At 39.3% G+C, this 24,541-nt stretch overlaps 1 protein-coding gene across 1 annotated transcript in view; it reads left to right on the top strand.

The window, feature by feature from the left end:
• The window catches only part of LOC146310426 (leucine-rich repeat and fibronectin type-III domain-containing protein 2), a 208,077-nt gene that overhangs the window by 115,068 nt on the left and 68,468 nt on the right, over positions 1-24,541 (top strand). The gene's annotated exons all lie outside the window — the stretch shown is intronic.

The raw sequence follows: 24,541 nt of genomic DNA on the forward strand, positions 1-24,541 counted from the left end.
TTGATGGGTTGGTGTGAAGGCAGGACTCAACCTCTGGTGCGGACCAAAATACCGCTCTCTGGTCCGCCTCGAAGGGGTGGTCCTGCACCACTGTCAACACCATTCGAACCAATCACAGAAGGCTACCATTGAATGTGTCATTGAATTTGTTAAAAAAAACATTTCACCTGTTTTGATGCCTGGTCACCTAGTAGTGCATTTGCTACTAAAATGTGGACTGGCTGGGGACAAACCTTGGCACATGACAAGGTCAGAAGGGTCTACATAATGAAATTTTTTAATAACCGTAGTCTTACAAGACACTTGTAAACGTAGTTGTTTAAAGTCTGTTGATATGCACTTCAGATCAATACCGACATGAACAGACCCAGACAGTACTCCATGTTGCGTGATACTGAGGTGAAAAATGGGCTGTTTGTTGTCTTTTTACCAGCCAACATTTCCAACAAATGATTTGTGTTTACAATGTCTGGACTGTTTGAGTAGTGCCTTTGTGAACACAAGCCAGGCCAGCTGGAAAATGTATCACCCTTGCATTGGTTCAATTCAGGAATCAGACAATTAGGCGTGAAATGACCTTTAAGGCCCCTACCTTCAGGAAAATGCCTTTCTTCACCAAAATGCTGCTTTAAGTCAACCCAATCAGCCATGGGAGCTTGCTAAAGATCCCAAAAAATATCACCAGCATTTAGACCAGCAAAAATTCTGCAGCAAAATCAATACATTTTTTTGGAATTGCTGCAAAAAGTTTGGCTGCAGAGTTTTGTGTTGAGTTTAACTTAGGTGAACACTGACAAATAGCAAACTGTCTGGACAGTGCTGACCTTTGAGAAAACAGGGAGTCCAAAATGGAGGAAACTTAGCCATGTTCCATTCACTGTTATTTAACCCTTTTTCTGCTGGAGTCCAAACTGTTCAAAGTTCAACTAGCCCTGCGAGTAGTCACCAAGCTTCGAGTACTTCCCATATAACAAGGATGCTTGGTTGACCTTCGCTGAGCCTGTTTCTGGTGCAACTGGGCCTTTATCAGTTACATTAGCAGAAATGCTGCACTTGACGCCAGGATGCTGGCCCGCCACAATTTTGATTCAGTGATTGGCAGTGCTGAAAGATCAATCTGGATGCAGGAGGAATATGCCACATGAGAGCAATGCTGAGATGGCCCTCAAAGCAGAGAACAAAACCTAATAAACAAGACAAATATGTCACCGTTATTGGTCTTTAATACAGAAGTCTGTCACTGGAAAATATCTGTACCCATCTGTCCCATCTGCTATGATGGGGAACAGTGAAGTAGTAAAAATGCCTCTTGATAGCATATTATTGGCAAATTAAGCAATTAACTAGAAATAGATTCATAAAGCACTCGAAGATCACATAATGTTTGTGCTGAAAAATTCATCATGAACATTTGCAGTGCTGAGGAGACGTATCACAATAGTTGAACCTGGGAATTGCGTATTTCCCTCCATCCCATCACAGCGGGATATCAAAAAGATGATAGCGAGTTAATATCACCGTGCGATCTATTGATTGCATTTGTCAGCTTTTACAATCTGGCCTCATCTATCGCTCTGCACTGCCTCCGTCTCATTTAAGAGTTTCCTGGGAGCCGAGGTGAGCTCGTCCTCTACCTGACAAACTACTGCTCGCTCATCCATCCAGCCCTCGCCGCTATGCCAGCCTCACCAACCCCTCTTGCAGCTGCACACAAGAGCCCCATCATGGTTCACTAATCCTCCTCATTAAGACGGGCCCCAAGGCTCTCGTTACTGTACATCTATTCCCATGTGCCTTGTACCAGACTCATGGCTTTCATCTTTGGCAGCATGTGCAGATGTCATGAATTTGCCATGTGCAGTATAGTATGTGTGTCAGGATTTTGATGTCTCTGTCAGCTGTGGGAGCAGATAACATGTGGAAGAGGAGCAGCTCTCACTCTATCTTGGTGGTGGGAAAATTGCACGGATTGCACTCATGATGCTCGGAATCGACTTTCATCCTGGCCTCTATTGATGTATTTGGGGTGTTTTTACATTAAAGATGGGCTTTAGCATACCAGGTATTCACCTACACTGAGGCTGACGCATTTTCCTTGTGGACTTTTTTGCAAGCTTTTCTGGATCAATATGAGTTGCAGAGGTACACTGTAAATCATTTTAAGCTAATTAACTTCCTCAGGAGCGATATGTAGCAATTGTATGTGCAAAATGAGCACAGCAGTTCAAATAGTGAGCTGGACCCACATACTGTACAGTAAATAGTTTGAAATCCTACTTAATATACAATCTTGCCAGAGTCCATTATCATATTGCTCAGTTTAGCTGTTATAATATAAATATCTACACTTTCTAAAAGATTATTAATGACTCACTCATTTGCTGAACAATCAGCATTAATTTGAACTCTACTTCACATGAAACGGGCAAACTAAAACAATTATCTCAAAGGAGGAGAACGTTGATGTCAGAAAATTATTTCAGCTTAACATGTTTCTTTGATCTCTGATAACATATCATGGTCATTTTATGATTTATTATAGTAAATGTTACAGATTTCTCCTTTAAAAATGTGATGTAACTGAACATGAGTTGGGTAATTGGTCCAAAAATGCCTCGTGTTTTGTCTAAATGTAAAAAAGTGAACTTGAGGAAACATTCAAGTTCCATAAGTTCAAGATATTAAGTTGAATCAACTAAGTGTACGAGGGCAGGAATGAATGAGACACTAACTTTAATCATGGTAAACACTATTTTCATTACAATGAAGCTATGTTTATTTTAACATGTTTGAAAGACACAGGAAGTTTCCATCATGTATGTTTTCTTCAAATAAAATGGGTTGAAGATACTCTCAAAATTATGCTTATGTTGATGCTGATGTTTCTTTCTAAACTTCATTTAATAAATTCACTGGACTCACAGCAGCACATACATTTGACTCAAAAGGCTTTAAGTCAGAATCACTGATGTTTATTAGTTTACAGTTTAAAAAGAAGTTGAGACAACTCAAAATTTCAGGGTGACTTACTACAATAGATTTACGTTTTAAGCCAGACTCTTAAGTTTTGAAATTAAACTTGAATATAAAGTTTTAGAAATTCAAAAAAAGAAAAATTGCTCTTCAAAAGTTGTAACAGTGAGCTGTGAATCTTGTCATTATTTCGGTGCCTGAAAATGAAATGGTTTTATTTAAACATATCAAGTTAATTAGCATTATTCATTTTCATTTTGATGCTGTTTTCAATGTTTACTGAATTTTTGAAATACATTTTTTGTAAAAGATCCAAGTTTACTAAAAGAAGTTTATTAAAAGAACAAGCTGTCTCAACAAAAGATTAGAAGTTGAACTTTGTAAACTTTGAAAACTTTGTCAAAACTTAAGCATTTGAATTTGGCTCAAAAATCTATTGCGTCAAGTTGCCTTGAAATTTGGAGTTTCTCAGCTTTTCGTTTGTACAGTGTTCTGAAGTGGTCTGAAAGTAAAAACTAAACATTTTAAATTGATTTACCTTGAGAGAATCAAAACATATATATTTATAAGTCAAATTAATAGGAAAATATGAGTTGATTCTTTCAAATGCCTTTATGTTTATAGATATATAATGTGTGCATGTGGTGAGCCTCGGAGCATCATCCATCTCTGCATTTATTGCTGCTCTTTTTACTCATTGTGGTATTCCTATAGCAAATTTGCCCTGAGGTTTTGTGAGCAGAAAAACAGATATACTTTTTATATTCTAAAAAAATGAGTTTTCTTGACAGCATATTTCTGCCTGCCTTTCAGTTTGTGCAAAGGTTGTGGCAGCACGGCAAATGCTCAGAGGATCTATATTAACCTCGCTTTGAAGTTACCCATACAGCCCGTGAGCTCTTTGGATTTCCTTATTAAAAGCCTCTCTGATTCATCTTGGAAACAACTGAGACCAATCAGACACTGCGTCGTCGGGGGCCAACCTGCATCTGAAAATCCTGGCGATGCGGCACGGCCGTCCGGTCGCGTAATTTCCCCTGACAGAGAGACGCTAAAGCGCCAATGACAGGCAGCGGGGAAGATGAGTTTGAAGGATACAAATCATCCGCTGTGAGACTGAATCACAAAGTTGAGCAGCTTTGGCTCTCTATCAGGAATATGTTCTAAGTGATGGGGTGTTCTATTTATAAGTAAATTGTATTAAGAATTTTTTATTATCCAAGAAGAGGAGGGGACTGGGTGTCCAATACTGCACCAGAGGAGTTAAATTTGCCCAACAAGGTATTAACCTGAAGAACCAGGTTGGGCTTATAGGTGATATTAGCTGAAAATTAATCAGTTTTTTCCATCATATGCTGCGTAAAATGTAGCATCTCTTTGTTGTGTGGAAACTCATACTTCATTCTTTAAAATATCCCATTTTCCTTTGTAGATGGATAAAGCTAACAGCATTGCTGTTTCACCTGTTAAAGGACATTTATTATCATTATACAACCCAGGGTTCTACAACGAAATTAGAGTTAGTTCCTTCATAATACCCACAAAATCCGTCATATATGATTAATCAAATTTAGAATGGAATAGATTAAAATATAATAAAATAAATAAATACATATATACATACTCTGTGTATCTGAGCACAAAGCATCATCAATGTAAAAACAGAGTCCTCCTCCCTTCATTCTACCAGAGTCTTGTGCGTTGCGTCCTGTCAGCTTGGAGTGCCATCCGCATCTAAACCCCTAAAGAGCGAAGATTGATTTAAGTGGGGTGTGTCCTTTCGTTGCCCTAGGCTTCGACAATGTTCACACATCCTCGTGCTGGGGCCCGCCGCATGGACATCAGCGACAGGGACAAGAAGATGACCCGCAGGTGCCCGGGAAGATGCTGTGTGGAGAGGCCTGCCACAGAGCTCAGCAGTCAGCTCTGCGCGTCATGGGTTTTGGGATTTGTTTGCTGAGCCAGACAGAGTTCCTTGTGAGGACAAAATGATGATACAGTTTTCTGAACCAGTGCATGACTTTATGTTGCACACTTTAGTAGTGAATGAGCTCACCTCCACAGATGTGCTCATTGTACTCCATAACTGGTGTGAACAAAGGGATTGATACCTTTGTCCAGGAGCCATTTTGTCATTTCACCCTCCCCTGCTTTGGATACTTCCTGTATGTCCATCCACCTTAATATGAAGATAAGGCAATCATCCCGGCTCTATCTTACGGAGTCTCTGATATTTTTGTGAAGGTGATCTGTCCGAAGGCACTCCCTGCCTCTAGTCTGCACAGATAGTAAATTGGCACTCATGGAGAGTCCTGAAAAGCTTGGGGCTAGAATAAAAATTGTCCATATAAATGTGGCAGCCTGTGCCATGGTAACCTGGATGCACAAAGGGACATCACAACATCATAGTGTGGTAGCAGTGACCGGAGGGGATGGTGCTTTTGCAAGTGTAAATTGAAAAGTCCACTGTGTGGCCAGTCTTTGAGTCAGCCAAGACAGCATTGTGGGGTTTGCTTTCATATACTGGGTCATCCCAGTTTTAGCCTTGGAGGCAACCATTGCTTCAACCACAGCCAGGTCCCTGTGGGATCGACAAAATGACTTGGATGCGCTCTTGCTGGTGTCCATCAGGGGTTTTAGTCAGAAGAGTTTTTATGGCAAGATGAAGGTTCAAAGATATTGATCTGTCCTGAGAAAGGATATGTGATGCAATAGGCAAAGAAAACAGGTAATACTGCTTCAACTAATTCACAATACTGTCAAGTTTTACCATGTACCGAAGCAGCCCAGTGTACTTCCAAAGTGATTTCCTGAGCACCCACTGGTTAGTTTCACACAAAATGTAGATGGACACCTGAATCGACCAATTACATGCAATGGGCCTCATGCTCGTACAGATTTGTCAATAATTTAAGAACTTTTGTGGCATTCATCAATACTTTTGTACTTCCTGTTTGTTCTTAGGTGAGATCAAAATTTTCAAATTCCCCAGACCACACGTGAGCCGATATGCACAAAAGTCATTTTGCATTTTGTATTGTGAAATATTAATAATTGATATGCTGCAGCACACCCATGACAAAGAAACCTCTCCAATGATGCTCCAAAAAAAGTTGTTTTTTTTACCATCCTACAGTGCCTAACCCTAACCCTAACCCTTTATTTTTCTTAGTCTCTTGTCAAATGTCAGTGGCTTGTTGCTTTGAGGTTTGCACACGGCACTTCAGTCTGCTGCCCTTATATGGATTTACTGGGGCCTTTCTATTTACAAATTGCAAACATCCTGGCACGTGCTTCCAATTCAGAGCAAATGAGATTCATCAACATTCTTAGGTGAGCAAGAACAGATTTGGCTGTCAGCGTGTGTTTAATAAATCCCACATAGGATTTTTGTAGGTTTCTTCTACTGCTTTGAGAACAAATATAAGTAAGAAAACATTCATTCATGAAGCCCAGTGAGAGGCAGATGTGGATGTGAGTTCTCCTGTCTGCCTCCTAGCTGTGAGTCATGTGTGAAAATAAAGACTCAGAAGGGGTGAGTCTACGGATTCCAGCTACATTTAAACCATGGCTACAGGTCATCGGATACCAGTTGACTTTGGCTCATGGCTTGACCCAAGTCCACACCTTTTTCTTGCCAAATGATTTTTGTCCTGAATGTGAAAAAGTGAATAGCAATATCTAGAAAAATGACATTTGTGCGTGGTTGGTTTTTTGGCTGGCATGGTTTCCATTAACATGACCCATAACTGTCTCATCTTAAAATATTATTGGCATGAAGAAAATCTGTCCTAATAAATCCCCCCTCTTTAAATCTCATTTCTTTTGTTTAATCTATGGAAAGAGTTCTATCATAACTCAATACAAATCTTATCAATATAAGTTCATTCTATGCACCAGTGCCTTTCTATATTCATGTGTAAGGGCGACCAACCCCCACACTGTTCCCAACTTCCCTTCTCACTGACATGATTCTCAGTCAATTTACGACTTTGTATGGATCTCACTGACAGTTATTGTTTCTGACAGCCCTTGAATGAGGAAAAAAAGGACAATATTCACCAATACTTCAGAATGTTTAACCCATAGCCACCCACAGACGTGCACAGTGGGAGAGAATAAAGTGATTTAACTACTGTAATATTATAATAACGGTCTGACTTTGCATGCACAGAATAAGCCTGTCATTGATAGAACAAAGGCTGTCCAAGGGCCTGGTCAAATGTCCAGCAGCCTCAATAAATATTCAGTCTGTCTTTCATTAGCTATCATCTGAAGCCCCCGAGTGAGTGGTGAGTGAGTGCACTTCCTTTTTCGGTACGACCTCCAGTCAGCTTCTGCACACCTACTGGTCATTTACCTGGTGACCAGTACTGATGATTTACCATTCAACTTGGTATAGGTAGTCAGTACAGTCTTCAGGCATTTTGTGTTTTTAAATGGAGAATTCAGTTACAAAGCATGATTTTTTATTACAGTGCAATGTGAAAGGTATGGTTCACTCAAAAATGAAAATTCAGTCATTATCTACTCACCCTCATGCCGATTGAGAGTCAGGTTAATTTTGTTGCTCCACAAAACACTGCTGGGGTATCACTGGAAAATGTTTTCAAAATGTTTTCAAATGTAAAAAACAGCTGGAAAGAAACAATAAAATGGCACCATACTGCTGTAGTCTCAGCATGCTGTTTGCACACCGTCACACCATGTGCATGTGAACGTGGCTCCAAACTAAGGTTCTACAGTGAAGGTTCAAGCTAAAAACATGGTATAAATAACATTTTTAGTAAACTTGTCATGAGACAAGCAGTATGGAGATATTTTATGTTTTTATTCTGTTGTTTTTCATGTTTGATAAAGACTGAATTTTCATTTTTGGGTGAACTATCCCTTTAACTATATCATATGCCTTACAAAAATATACATTGAGATAAAGTATTTAACATTTGTCAGAAGACTATCCTGTGCAACAAAGGGCAAATGGGTCAAAGAGATTCATGCTGTCTGGTGTTAGAGAACAAGAACCAGAGAGATCCTGATACAGGCCACACCCACAGAGGTAACTGCAATCATGGCAACAGACCCCAGCTGTGTTCCCTCTCAAACATATTCACAAATCAAGTCATTTTCACATATATACCAAGTTAAAACCAAACAAATCACATGAAAGAATGGAAATGTGCAGGAAGAAGAGAAAAGTCCAAAAACCCTCTACCAAAATGACATGAAATAAATAAATAAATCGATTATGCTACAAATATTAAATGATACAGTGGCTTGAAGTGGTTGTTTTAAGTCCACATTCTGAAAATAAACAAAAATACCAATGTCGTGCAACAATGTGAATGTTGTGTGATTCTAATGAGGATTTTTGGAGGAGGAAAATGTTATGACGGGTTGTCAAAAATGTACTTTCCCATTCTATGCTGCAGTATGAAAAAAAATGAAAATAGATTAAAGAATAATAGAACAGGATGTAGACAGTGTTTGTCAACAAAATAATGTTCTCCCCTAACTATACTGAGATTGAAGTTATTTAATGTTTCCTGTCCAACTTAAGCTCTCATCAATATTCATTTGGAGGGATTGTCTAGCTGAGAACTGATACATTTTATTATCTCAATGCAGATTGCGTAGATAGAAACACTTTTTTAGTAAGCATATCCAATATTACATCAAAATAAAATCATATACCCTCAGATGAGATGAAGCAAAGAATATGAAAAAGCTCAAACTTTTCCTCCATTAATAGTTTAATAAACTTTGTCCCTACTTGTATGGTCTACCATATTGTAATTTGGAGTGCCTCTGTGATTGTTTTTATATTGGATATGACAAGTAGAGGCTAGAAAAAAGTTGCAGGACACAAATATTTAAATAAATACTCTCACAAATCCACAGGATATACAGTCAGGCACAGTGGGGTGCAATTATGTGGCAGAATCTGCCAAAAGCAAAATAACGGAGGGGGAAAGACTTAAGAATTTGTTGTGAAATCTTTAAAGACAGCTGCAGTACCAGTCAAAACGTTGGACATGTCTTCTTGTTCAATGTTGCTTCTTTGTTTTTATTATTTTTCAAAACTGTAGATTGACACTGGAACTATGAAATATGGAATTATGTTGTAAGCAAAAATGTTAAAGCATATGCCTGCAAATATGTTTTTGCTTTGTTGTTAATTCTTTGATTGCAAGTGTAGAAGACAGGGTATGAGACACTTTTTTGTTACCTACACACCTGTCAACCTACAAGTGCACAGAAGTTTTTGCTCTTTGATATTTTAGATTTTTTTCCTGTAGCTTCTATAAAAATAAAGCAACAACACTGAATAAGAAGCGTGTCCAAACTTTTAATTAGTACTGTACCTTTAAGAAACATGTTTTTATCCTTCATTTTGGGAATGCCAGGTATTTTTAATGGAAAATACAAAATCTTATCAGGTTCAGCTCTGTTTCACACAGGACACACCTGTGACCTATTGTCATTATTGCACCTGTTGATTCTCTGTGTGGGCGTGGCCTTTATAAGGACCTGTTTGAGCCAAGATCTGTAAGACACTGACAAAGACATGCTGCTGAAACCTGTTTGTTGTGTTACGTCCACCTTTGACAAAGGCTTCACCATACAGCTGCATCTGCAATCAGAACCCTTGTAGAATCCATAAGCATATACCGGCTTTGTGTTTTAATACAAAAAAGTTTTTGCCTCATCTGAAGATTTGATCAGGTCAAATGCGACACCTCTGTAGACCCAAAACTCCCCAAAAACCTCACCACTTATTAGCACTTGTGGAGTTATATGGGATCCTTATGCAATCATAGACTTTGTCCAGCTTGTTTTGTGAGGCCCAAAACGCACAATGATTTCAGTGCAGATTAATCCAAAAGCATAAATTTGTACATTCATGTCTACATTATGTCAGTATTTTCTCTGCCCACACATGTATAGTTGTTTGAGATCCCAGTGCCCTCTTAGTTCCGTGTTCACATCAAAAATAGCCCAGTATCAAAAAAGGTCTGCATTGGTGTAGGGGTGCTACCAGTGAAAAGATAAAACCCAAACCAGGAAGTCTAGTTTAAAAGGCTGATCAGACATTAGCACAATGCACAGCAGTTTGTACTCCTTTGAGGCAGGATTTTACAACTCAGAAAGAAACCAGGGCTGTAAAAAGTTATGGACTCTCTTCCCTTTCTTGATTTTTTTATGGTGGATATTACACTACACAATGCTACAAGTTACAAGCTAATTTAACTGATATGTGTGAATGCACATACCCTATTTAAAGGTCTAAAGTGTAAGATTGATGGAGATTTATTGTCAGAATATGGTAGAAATGGAATATAATATTCATTAACTATGTTTTCTTTAATGTATAATCACCTGAAAATAAAGCCTCTCGGGCCTTAGAAGCAGACTGCAACCTCTAGGACTGAAAAAGGAAGCCAACGGAGGTGCCAAAAAGTGTAGTGGTCACTTGAGTTCGGCTCCAAAAGCGAGTCAATCCTCACACTGTACCAGGGGAGAATTTTTATATAACTGACTATGACTGTGCGCTCACCACTAGATGCTAGTCAATCTTTGTGCCGTTGTCAAAGTCACGCCAGGTTCCATTTTTTTTCCGCTGGACGACCCCATGCATCCCTACTGATCACTACAGTGCTCTCACTGACATGAATGAAAAGGCTGCATTCATTTTTTATGCAGTGCTATTGTTGTTCTGGATGCAGCCTCATTGGTGTATTACAGTCATACCATTAAGAAACAGACTTCTGAAGTTAAAAATCCATTATGATTTCAGTCACCTACAATCAGGTCAAACACAGTTTAACAATAAAAGAAAAGTTTAAAGAGCTGAGTCACAGGCCTCTTTACATCTTCTCTTTGAGCTCTTGTGTTTAGCGATCCTTTAATGAAGAGGGCACTTGCCAATATACTTTTTAAATGTGTGCGCTGTTGACTGTTTTTCATATTGTATAGCTCAGGGTCTTTGTTGGCATACCTTTCACCAGGAGGAGATAAATCCTTCCGAGACTTGAAGGCAGGAGAACAAAAGCACTTAGACTCAGTGACGACAATATGCAGCTCTCCACTGATTCAGGGAGCAATGTTGTTCCCATCCTGCCAAATGAATGAATCAATTTGTGGCATTAGGCCACTTTTGCCTCAGGTTTTTTTTTTCTCCAAATTCTCAGCCCTACTTTGTTTCTGGTCTCCATCCCTTTTTTTTATTTTCAATTTTCCACAACATTTCATTTTCACATTTTGACACTCATATTGTATTTCACCAGGGAAACATTACCTGGGGGTGGAGAAGTGGACTGGGGTTGCAAAGTACTCATGACAACCATTAGCTACAGCCACCGTGGGACATTATTTAAACTTTGCTTGGCTCGCTGCTGGCCCACACATCCACCAACCTCCTGGTGAAAAAGGACTCCAGATGGCCGGTCTGTCTGTGTCATCCAAACTGGAGTAAACATACTTCTACTCCTCCATGCTTAGACGTCAAGGATGACATAGTTTGAACTTCTAAACAGGCCACTGAACTTCTTAGCCCACTTCTACATCTATAATGGAGAAATGGTGAAGGTTACAGACTAAACATGTGATGTTCTACTCAGTTTATTCTCTGCGGATTAGTTTTGTTTTTGTTGTTGTTCCACCACGAGTGTCCTGAACAGCTTCAAAAGTCCTTGGCAACTTATTTTTCATGTCTGTAGAACAGCATGGGAAGCATGAACATCATTCTTCTGACATTTCTTTATTTGGTGTTTTAATTGTGGTGACGAATAGTTTTATCCAACATGCAGCTCCAAGCTCCCTGAGGTAGGTGTTGAGTTCTGTTGAACATTAGACTTGCAACTCAGTGTCTAAATGCATCACCCATCACCTAAAGACAGTCTCCCACCTTTTGTCGTTAAAACTGTGGGAGCAATTTGAATTTTAAAAATGCATTGCATAACCAACTTTAGGGTCTTTAAGATGCCCCTTCATATTGGGGCAGAGACATGTATAAGTTGTGTTTATGGTGCACTTCATTTAACTTGGTAGCCAGACCTGGAAATGATATCAGTTTGCTGCATTCCAGTGCAACAAGTAGGAAAAAGTTTTGTGCTTGAACACATTTTGTTGTATTTTTGCACATACAAACACTGGGGCAACATTCCAAAGACTGTATTGTGTGTATGTTGATTTAATGAGACACAAGTGCTAATAAACAGCTTTCACTGCTGTTGATGCACTGAGCAGCCATATTGGATTTTGAGGTTGCGGTTGGTGAGGTTCTTCTGACTTTCCGAGTAGGAAATCAGACTACAGGGACTACATCCCAGTTGAAATTTCCAACTGGAAACTTGGAAACTGTGCAGCTTACAACCTGCATTTTTTTTGCTGTAGGCCTAAGGGGGTATCCTTGAAAAAACGTAGGGGACGTAGCTTTGTTAGTGGCTGTACTTTCTGCTGTTCAGGCAGCTTCCTTGCATTTAGAAATCCTCATGTGATCGGTCGGTGAGGAGATATCTGATCTGGTATTGGGAGACTAATTGAACCTTGTTGTTGAACCTTTGCCTTTATTTTTAACTGTAACCACAATCTTTGTTTAATCTCAACTCAACTTTTTTCCATAGTTGGGCAGCTAAGGTGAGAATTTGAAATATTTTGGTAGTGGACATCCCAAGATCTGTTATTGAATGAAATCTGTGGATTTGCAGAATCTTACAAAATGATAATCCTGTTCGGTGAATGGGAACTCAACTAATTTTACACATGAAGAGCAGTACTTTTCAAGCAGAGTATCATTCAGTGAAAACACTTCTATGGCATCTTTTTTCCCAAAACCTAGTAATGTGGTGTGAGAACTATCTTGTCTTGTGCTTGGAGACTACACATTCGTAATGAAAAGCCTGCATTAAAGCTTGAAGACCGATGTGGGGATTTAACAAGTCAAGGAGGGTTAAACAAAAGCACTTTCAGTTGCATTATGGAAAGTGTGAGATGTAGTGTCTCTGGAGCTTGGCCCATACTGAGGTCTGAAGCCAGGATTTTTCTGCCTTTGCTGCTTTGGGTTGAATCTTCTTCAGCAACACTGCAAGCATGGCTCCAGAGAGAGTGATGTCAGTCGGTCTATCCACCACTTTGTTCAAGACTTAAATGTATGCCATTGAACTTTGTGCAAACATTCATGGTTCCCAGTGGATTTCAGTGATCCCCTAACCTACTAACCATGACAGATGCACTGCACTTTAACCTGTATTATCTTGTAACTGTCTGTAAATTTGTGTCTATGGCAATTTGTGAATATTTATTGCCAGTTATGCTACATTGTGTCTATGTATCTATGTTGTTGCTGTCGGAGCTTACCTACAATGCTGTACCAAAAGCAAATTCCACCAAACTCGCTCTTATGGTGATTAATAAATTTTGATCGAAAAATTTTTAATCTAGCACCACTAACTGGACAATTTTTACATGTACAATATATTGGCACAGAATTTTGTTCTGACATGATTGGTTCCCAGATGTATCCTAATGGCTCTGTTAACCCCTGACTTGTCCTCGAGCACCACCGCGTTTTGAGAGGTTATTGTTGTCGTTGAGTGAAATGTTTCAACTTTTGGATGGATTGCAATGACATTTGGCATAGACCGTCATGCCCACCTCAGAACAGTTTGTAATAACTTTGATCCACTGACTTATGATAATGATCAGGCCAATATGCTCATCAACCCCAGCTGTACTTTGTGGCAACTGCTACTTAGCAAACATTAGCATGCTAACATGCAATACTAAAATGGTGAACATGAAAACATACCTTTTTAAACATAGCTTTAGGGAGTATAGCAGCACTCTGAAAGCAAAAGAAGCATGATGTAACACAACAGCATTGGCATCTAGTGTGATGTATAATATACATGGCACACAGTGTCAAAGCTTTCCAAACAATAACATTAGCCCTACCATCACTATATGACGGTGGATCTTATCCTTTATCTGCAGGACCTCACTGTCTCCCCAGTTTGCAGACATTCTTGCTTGCTGTTCATCCTCTTTGAGTTAGCTGCTAACTCCTGCTAGCTGCTTTTTAAATCCCCTGGTGGTGGATCGCACACATAACACATCATCTATAGTCACAGATGTCGATTCGTCATCTGCTTCATTGTCAAACATGTTTTCTCACATTTGGAGAACAAGATTTTTAGGTCAGGACATTTCATTATAATACTGTTTTCTCACACAATTTTCCCTTTATCATATAATTGCGATTTGGCTTTGGCTCTGTGATTTGGATATTTCACTTGGCCACTTTGCAATTTCAATTATTTTGCAATTAATTGTGCAGCCCTCTTTGTTTGTACATTATTATGTGGCAAGGCGGAATAACAGCACAACATTCGTGTCTTGAACAGGCAGCGTAAAAAGGGGCTTTAGTTTTTTTGTTTCTCTCAAATCGTGCAACATCATGGAAGTGAAATAGTAAACTGCTAAACAGATTATAATTGCAATACCATGGACACAAGCCAACTTGACAAGTACTCATAGAAGCATAAAGTCATATGACAAGTAAAAAGGTTTTAAAATTGTGGAAAAGGTATAATCACTATCACTATACTTCAATTAGTGACAGTAGAAAAACAGTAGAAAATTATGGCTTCAAGGATTCAACAGTAAATCTATTGTGTTCACAAAACCACCAAATGCAATTCAACACACATCCCCCAACCTACCTTATAATTTTCCTCTGTGTGTTATCTAAAGCACTCTCAGCGTGACGACAAGTAAGTGTGTGTGTGTGTGTGTGTGTGTGTGTGTGTGTGTGTGTGTGTGTGTGTGTGTGTGTGTGTCTTCCTTAGCCTTGATGCTCTTTAAACCGCACTGGCTGGATATAAGTGGCCGCAGATAGTGAGGGGGAAACCACATGGGCTGCGTAATGACAATGTGTGTGAATTCGATAAACCCTTTTCTCACGGGCACTAGAACCACCCTTGCGGAAAATGTGATTACACTTCTCCACGGGAGGTGCAATGTGGGACGTTGTTTGAGGTTGGGGGGTGTGTTTTGGAAGGGGGGGGGCTTGGCTCATCACGGAGGCTGCAGTTTGTCTGTTGTCTTATTGGCGCTAACAACTTTGTCGCACGTGCAATGTCCGAGGAGGGCTGTGGACGAGGCGTTTGCTGTCAGATCTCTCTGTCTGCTTTTTTGAAGCTGAGTGTGAGCCAGTTGCTAATGACTCAATGATGTGTAATGTGGATGACACCATGTGTTGTAGCCTCTTTGGTGTAAACTGACTCGTAAGTTGAAGGGAATTGAAATACAGAATAAAACATACTGGTCACAAAGCGGATGATTTTTTTTCTAGTTTGAGCCAAAATGCAAAACGGCTGCCAGCTGCCAGGGGCTGTTTACAGCCTCATGATGGATACATATTTTACTGACAAAGGAAAAAGATTTACTCACTTATATTGCACTAGAAGAGCAGGCTGGTATGACAACTGATCTTTGAAATAAAATGTAACACCTAACCTTGATGTAAAGCCTGGAATGTCTGACTTTTGGCTTGCGCTGACTGGTGGCTGAAGCGGTTTGAATGTAAGTGTTTTAGACATCATAAACATATCAGAGGTTGTAGCCTTGCCACTTTATGACAGACAAGCTGAATAAATCAGGCACGCTTCTCTTCAGTAGTACATGTTGGTATGCTGACTAAAAATATCTGAATAGCAGATATAGTTCGACCCTTTTTATTCATTTCTTTCAGTGCTCAGTATGTTGAAGTGTCACTGAAGGGCTTTATCTAAGCTTTTTCACAAATGACGACTAATTTAATAATTTGGAAGAATTCTTGCAGTTGTTGGAGCCAATCTAAAAGTTCATTTATTTTAATAGTAGCCTAGTCCATTCATTAAAATGGGAACTTTTTAATTTTCATTTTATAAATTTAGTTTATGGATTTATAGTCTTAATTTGTTAGATATTAGCCATATGGCCTTAAGTCTTTAAAGGATAAGACTTTTCTGTGCTGGTGATAGCCATGGCCCGGAGGCATTAAGCACTATCAAGCAGGGGCGTTTCTACAGGAGGGGCATGGGGGGCAGTGGCCATCCCTGAACTCCAATTGGCCACCATTATCCTCAAGTATGATTGGTTATCTGTTCAGTTAGAGGCAGGGCCTTAGTTTTACCCAACTACTTAAAGATTTTTAAATGCATGTAGTCTACTTTTGCTTTTGAACAAGGTTACTTCGGCCTACTTAATAAATATATAAATGATTAAATAATAAATCATGAAAAAAGTGTTTTTTCATGATGTTGTGTGGAGGATGAGTTTAGCCTGAGGATGGATGATGAGGGTACAGTTTTATTTTGAGGTCTTAAAGAATAAAGTATGGAAGATTTATATTATATTTTTATGACTGTGTCACAGTTTTGCTTTGACATAAAATTTTAAAACACAGGAACAAGAAACTGTGAGATACTGTAATGTTAATAATTAATAATTAAGATTAATAAGAGAAACGGTACATGAATGTGCGTATGTGCAAGTTATTCATCTAGGAAACTTTGTCCATCATCTACATTTGAACACAAAGCATGACCGTTGTAAACAGAGTCTAGCTCCCCTTGTCCCGCTGGAGTCCCGTTCGACTTTATTATCCCCACAGGAAAATTAATTTCCTCAGCACTGTACAAACAAACAACACACAGTAACAACATATGTAGAGACTATGGCAGCTGGGATCCGGCTTTTTCAAAAAACGAGCCCTTCTGCGCCTCAGAGTTCTGTATCTGCGCCCAGAGAGCAGTATGGTCAGATGGTGGTTGAGTGGGCGTGTGATGTCCTGTGCTATAATGATCGCAGCGTAAGTGATGGCCTTACTGTTTAGTTCTGTAAGGGTGTGTGTGGGCAGATCGATTACTCTGGCAGTGGTTCTGGTCACACGTGTGAGTTTGACCCACTTATTAACAGATAACATGTTGAAGAAGCAGGTGGAAGAGTATAATAAGACGGGTTGATTAATTCTCTGGTACACTAAGGGGGTGGCAACAGAATCCTTTAAGCACAGTCCATTGGTTGAAGTTGAGTCTATTGTCCAGTGTAACTGATGAGAATGGGCTGCTGAGGTGAGGAAGGATTATTATTAATTCTTATTAATTCTTCACTGAATTTCTTCAAAGTTGGCATAGAATAAACGGATTAGATTTTGGTGGTCAAAAACATTTTGGGCCATAACATAAAAGAATTTTTAAGATAATTAAGACAAATTTAACTCACATCTAATAGGATAAAATGAAGGGATGGCATTTTGAATCCTAAAGGTCAAAGGGCAACTTCTTACACATCACTTTGACATCATAGGCTTTATTCAGACTGAAGGCAAATCAAATTTGCTTTTCAAATCAGATGTGTAAACACACTGTTATTTACAAGTAATCAGATTGGATTTTTGAGGGTTGCTGTGGCAACAACATACGCAGCAGCAACAACATGTCTAGACTATCTAAAATTAATCTGGATACAATCTGGATGTGCCAAAAATACATTTGGGCTGACAAGGTCTCAACAAGGTCATAATGTTCTGATAAAACACCTGAAGCTCTCTGTCAGCCCTCTGTAAAAAAAAAAAAAAAAAAAAAAAAAGAAGACAGAATATTTCTCTGCTGAAATCTATCGTAGCAACCACCCCGGTTTTCCCCAGGAGACTCCTGTTTTTTAATTTTCCTCTCCGTTTCCTTCCGGGTAATAATTCTCCTATTTCTCCCAATTTATGACAGACTTTTTTTTACACATTTTATTCTTTATCACAATCACTGGCTGCCTCTGAGCAGAATGTATAAACCTTACAAATCCGAAAGTCTACTGTTTCATGCATGTGGCACAGTAGAGAGCTGTTCATGCTCTCACTTGTCTCCAGGTTGGCAAGTCTGCCTGGAACCTTACATGTCTATATAGTGAACTTTCACCCCCCCACACACAAAAAAAATACACTTAATACTTTTTTTTCTGGACAGACATGGAAAATGAGAGGCAGTAATTGTACCTCTTAACAAATCCCACAAAAAGACCAATTCTAAAAATGTGTTCATCTGTCTCTCCATATTATCCAACCTTCTTACCATAAACTGTTCGTGACACTCAGCTCCAAGCCCGTTAATTTCTACTGAAGATGCAAACCTTTGAAAATGTCTCAAATGTATAGTTTTCATGTTTAAAAAAGACTCAGTAATTCCCTCATTTTAATTTCCTAAAATAGCTGGGTACTGTAGTTCTTAACAAACATTGCTCTAATTAGTGTTTTGTGTTTTCGTTGGACTATTTTCAGCGATGGATTAAAAGACATTTGGTGTTCTAGTCAATATTTACAACAGGACAGCCTGGATTTAGCTACATGGACAACTTGTCAGCAGGATCAGTTCATTGTCGGTTTTGTTTCAAGGCATCATGTTTCCCATTTTCTTTCCACTTTCAGAATGAAGTTATATTTCCTCAGTCTTACCAAAGTCATATGATCAGGTAAACAAAGATAAGCTCAGTATCTTTATATATCCTGGAACATTTACAATATATTCTGGATATTATGGGGCAAAGATGGGTCACTAATAATGAACTAACACTTTTATTATGTGCCCTTTATTTGCAGTTGTTATAAACAGAAGTGTTACAACACTTTGAAGTAAATACTAATCAAGAGGCCATGCGTGGAGTGTGACACAAGCACAATGTTTAAAATCTTAATCAGTCTCGGTCCTGTGCTCTTATTTTTGAGAATGCAATCTGTTCTGCCAGGTCCTGACTCCTCCAAGTCTGAATCATAGAGGGAGTTGGTGGAATCATTCATTTAATCGCTGCAATATTGAGTTAGGAACAGCCAAGCCGTGTTTTCTTTGCCAAACAAGCTTTAATTTGATAGAAGACATGACCACATTGCCGCCAAACTGACAAATACCTTTTTATAGATGTGACCTCTCATATTTGTCAGAAGTTTGCATTTTGTCATACTGCTGCCAAAGTCGAGCTCTCACATTTTGTCATTCTGAGGCAGGAGTTATTATTGCTATACTATGAGTTAGCAAAGCATTACAACATTAAACAGGAAATATGAAAGTGAAGGTGTTGCATAAGTTGCAGCTTGCAAAGATAACCTAAGAATAGGGTTGTGTGGCAAATTTGCTATGTAAAATATGCTACGTACATTCGCTATGTGCAATTAATGAACAAAATAAGCTTAAATTTAAAATATGGAAATATTGTTACAGATATTTTCATTATTAAATGGAAAAATACAACCTTCTGAATAAAAGTTTCTCTCTAATAAGAGCTTAATTGCCTTGTTAACTCACCGTAAAACAGACTTCATTCAAATTGGACAGAAAAACAAACTAAAACTCACCAAAGCCATCTTTGTTTGTCTTTCCATTGTTCCAGCAATCACCAGTTCTGTTTTGGCTGAAATAAATCCTCAATTCATCACGTTAGGTGTGAAAATATTCTGGCTCTGCAGGCGGTTTTCCTCCCACTGGTTCTTTGGCTAAGTGGGTGCGTGCTGTGCCGCTGAATTAAACTCCCCCGAGTCCCTGAGCAGTCACTCATTCTTCGGAGACGGACCATTAGGCAAACCAATGACTGAAAACAGATTTCATTCAAAGTTGATAGAAAAACAAAACAAAACTCACCAAAACCATCTTGGTTTGTCTTTCTATTGTTCCAACAATCACCAGTCCTGGTTTGGCTGAAATAAATCCTCAATTCATCACGTTAGGTGTGAAAATATTCTGGCTCTGCTGGCAGTTTTCCTCCCACTGGTTCTTTGGCTAATTGGGTGTGAACTGTGCCGCTGAATTAAAGTCCCCTGAGCAGTCACTCATTCTTTGGAGTCAGACCATTAACACTTACCAAGATAAAATAACTAATTGTCCCCCCCCCCCCCCCCCCCCCCCAAACTGGCAATGGACTAACCAACAGACTAGACTACTAACTAGCCAGGCCAGTAATAGTCTCATTGGCATCTCATTGCTTGGATATCGGGTAAAGTTTCCCCAAGCACAACAAAATAATGAGAAAATAAGTAAATAAACAAAGGGCGGACACATAGACCACCACACACATTTAGAGGGTTCATGTATGCAAGTCTATACATTGTTTTTTCTTAATGCAAATGTTGTACATGATGCCTTTAAGCAGCCTGGCACTGTCGGCGTTCAGCTGCCCTTGGGCTACGTGCTTTGTTTAAACAACAGTCTGGGCCTTATTTCAACTGGATGTCTCCATCTGCACCTCCGTTTCCACCAGTGGTCAGCCTGCTCTGAGAGCTGACAGACTTGACTTGTCAAGTGCGCTTGGAGTAAGCGGTGGAATAGTCTGATGATGCCGGGCTGGGCCAGCCTATTTGAAACCAATGAGACACTTCGCCTCCATCATCCACATTGGCTATTTCTCCCTGTCTGCAAATAGCATTGTTAGCCACTGACACCTTAGTCCTAATACCCCCGCCATAGAAATGGTTTGTCATCAAATGACTATGTGGAATATTAAAAACTAAAATAAATGTATATCAAGACATAGCAAAGAAACACTCTGCCACAATATGGTTCATTTTTCACCATGTTGTGCATTAGAATGGTAATGGTATAAAAATGACTTTTATCCAGAAAGAAAGAAAGGATCCGTGATGATCAAAAACAAGTTCACTGAGGAATACTGAATGATATTCATTTATTGCAAAGACTCAGAACAATGATTCCCAAAGTGTGAGCTGCAGCCCAGCAGTGGGCCGTGAAGGCTCCGCAGGTGGGTTTTGAGAGGTCATGAAAAATAAATAAAACGTTTTTTAAATTTCTCTTTTATGTTCAAAATTACAGTAAAACATTTATGATCAGTTTTCAAAGACTAATAACTAATTAAACAAAGCAATTGGATTTATCTGACCAAGTTTAACAGGTGTTCCACCATGTTTGGTGACATGTCACATTAACACTATAATGCATCTTATACCATTGGTGCAATTAATCTTGTGTGTTTTTCAGTTCAGCTGAGTTGTGATTGTGGCTGATAGAGAAAATAAAAACTCAGTCTGGTCACTTTTGACCAATATTGTGCATCAAAGGTCTAAAACCCTCTATTATTTGTAATGGCAGTGCACTTAGTCCCTGAACATTTGTAACATCAGTTGTTCTCCTTGTTGCCACTTTCTACCTGTAAGGCTTTAGGCTTACTGAGTTCGATTTGCTAGAAAAGAACATCCCTTAAATGTTCCTCCTCATCCTATACAGGCTGGTTCTGAGCTGCAATAAAGAAACACTGCAGTGTACTGAGTTAAAGCATTTTATCAAGCCGCTGATTAGTCAATGAACCACTTGCGCATCAGATTGATGCAGCCTGTCATAAAAAAGCAAGGACAAACAGATTTCAAATGCATTATGAATGTTATTAATAGGCTTGTTGTCTTGTTGTAATGAAACAGCATTCTCTTGGCATCTTTTGAAAGTCTCAATTCCCTCAGTCATTTTGTTAGCTTGAATGTGCACCACAGTAGGTAATTGCTCGAAGCAGTGTCTTTAAATGGAATTTGAATGAAGACAGCTAATGACAAGGGGTCAATAATCCGTTATTTGGATTCTCTAGCTGCCGCTCCTGAAAAGCTAATAATGACTTCATGAATGGGTAAATCTCTGGTGATCATCGTCAACCCACCATCGGCTTAAATATTTCCAGTCAGGAAAAGGTTTGAGTAGAGTTGCAGTCTCTCAGGCGCATCCTGTGTTGGCGTTCTTAACACCGCGATTGACAGGCAAAGCCCAGCCGGGGACTCGCTAAAAACGGAGGCTTAGATTGTTCTTTTTGTTGGGTCCCCCGGTCGGCACGGAAAACAGTTGATGAGTGAGATCTGCCCTAGAAATCAAAGCACCGCTGGGGGTGCGCTTTCGAGTCTTCCACTCATCAGACTGACATCCTCTGCTAGCTCTTGAGCAGGAAGACACGGCGATGAATCTGAACTGAGAGAACAAGGTGTGTCATGACTCCCTGGAGAGAAGCATGGAGGGATCAGAAGTGTGTGTGTGTGTGTGTGTGTGTGTGTGTGTGTGTGTGTGTGTGTGTGTGTGTGTGTAAAAGAATCAGGCGAGAGCAGCCTTGACTAGTGAGGCTGGATCATGTCGCTCTTGCGTGGGAGGGCAACTGCATGAGAAGAGGCAGCATATAAACACGTCAAAGGATGAGCACTGAGTGGGATATAAAGATGTTTACTATCAGTGGAAGAAGAACAGAGGAGCGACATGTCATTCATTCTCTCAACACAACAGGGGTGTACTTTTAGCCTACCGTACAAGCTCACCTTCATTTATCACTTTGGGGGACCATATGTTTCTATCCCTTTGAGAGCATTTTACCTTTTAACAAAATGCATGCACAGAGATGAGCAGTATTTCAATTAAAGGCATTTAAAATACATAATTAAAGTGACAATCAAAAACATACATTTTCCCCTGGCCTGCAGTGCTATTTATCCATCTAGATTTTTTTGTGCGAGTTGCAGAGTTTCTCTCCAGTATAACAGAACTAAATGGCACAAGTCCTGTGCTGCTTCAAGCACTGAAAAAGTATTATTATTCTCTTAAAAAGAAAGTAGTGCTGAAGAAATTCTGGTAGATTCTGCTGCAGAAGGAAAGTAGTTACGGCATGAAAGTGATCACAGCAAGGTCTGTGGATATATTTAATAACCGGGTCATGATTTTTTGGACGAGATACTGACACTTTTGTCATTTAGTTCCTTTATATTGGCGAGAAGGCAGACACCTCTACAACCGAAATCTCCAAACCTCTCGCACCAAAACTGTACTGATTGATAAATAGCACTACAGTCCAGAGGAGAAATATGTATTTTTGATTTTGGAGTGAACAGTCCCTTTAATTACTGTTGAATATTTTGTAATTTGTATTTTGCTGGGCATAAAAAATAAGATGGAATTCGGAACAAAATGCTTTGTACTTAGTTTTGTATTAATGTATTTGAAATACAGTACTTGATGTCATTTTGTTTTAGGTCTATATTATATATTTGATACACAGTTTTGTCACCAGGTTTAAACACAAACATTATCACAGTTTGGCTAAATGTAAGTGAATCAAGTGACGTACCCTGTCAGGTCCAGGAACATGCTCATTGTGAGCTACCGCTTGTGTTCCTCATGACCAGCTTTATGGACAAAATAAGCTGCTTTGATGCTTGGTGCAAAATTTCCCTAAAATAAAGGTATATGATCAGATATTGCTAATCAAAGAGTGATTCAAAAACATGTGGCGTATGTGATGTAAGTCATGTGACATAAGTGTGATTGCGTTAAACATGGTTAATGTTATGAAACGGTCGCAGTTTGTTGGTTAAGGCGCCAAAACTACTTGGTTAGGTTAAGGATTAAGGTTAGGGATAGTATGTTGGATTTACAAATGAAATTCCTGTGTTTGATCCACCCTTTTATTTGTGGGCTTTGTTGTTCTTTATACTGCTCCCATCATAATTACTACAGCCACTAGAGGTCAGCGGTGAGGACGAGCTGAAACCACTCAGCATACACCCCTGAACTCACAGCCTCCCACCTCCAATATTTGTATTTCGTTGTTGTTTTGATGTTTTCGTGCCCATCTCCGCTCGCGTTCATTTATCACTTTTGAGGACCATATGTTTCTATTCCTTTGAGAGCATTTTACCTTGTAACTAAACAACCATTTGCACACGCATGACCTTGTAAATTTTAGGCATCCTTTTTCATGCAGCACATGAAGCCGAGCACAAACACATTCAGGCATGTATGCGTGCACACCCACACTCTTACTCCTGCACATATTTGCAAAGCAAACAAACAATACGGCCCTTAGAGTGTGTGTGTGTGCGTGTGTGTGTGGTTAAAAAGGCAAACAGCTTGTAGGGACGACTGGGCACAAAAAATAAGTGAAAAGAGACAAATAAATGTGCGTTAAGTCATTGCAGAGATTATAATGTCACTTGGGAGCTGGGGCCCTGCACAAACACCCCGCTGTGCTGTATTTCAATAACTTTCCATAAACCAATCTAATCTCCCCTCCCTCCTACATGCCGCTTTAAGGAGATTTTTATAGGCTTTTGTTTGAGAAGCAGATAATTCCTTATAAATCATAATAGCACTGCCTGAATTGTAAAAAGGTTTCATAGCTTAGTGGCATGATTGACTCAAAGCAAAATGCATATGTGTTCAGAGGGCCTTGTCTCAGTCCAGAGGTTAACATGTTGCCAGAAATCAAAAGTGTTCAATCTGCAAAAAGAAAACTCCCTTTGCTAGATTTTGGAGTTTTGAGTCAAACTCTTAAAGCTACTACAAGGAGTTTCTAACTGGTTATGAAACAGTCTCAGTTTATTCCTGATGCTTCTATGTGACCTACATAAGCAAACGAGACCATCAGAGACAAGATTGGTTATTTCTAAATAGTTATTTTTAATACCTGCCACTGGGTTGGATTTTCCGTAAAATGAGATAAAAACCAGTGTTCACATTTTCTGAGGGAAAGTTAAAATGAGTTGTACGTTAGCCAGTTAAAAAGAAGC

The sequence above is a fragment of the Lutjanus erythropterus genome, chromosome 18 (assembly GCF_056507025.1).
Source record: "Lutjanus erythropterus isolate fLutEry1 chromosome 18, fLutEry1.hap2, whole genome shotgun sequence".
Taxonomy (NCBI): domain Eukaryota; kingdom Metazoa; phylum Chordata; class Actinopteri; order Lutjaniformes; family Lutjanidae; genus Lutjanus; species Lutjanus erythropterus.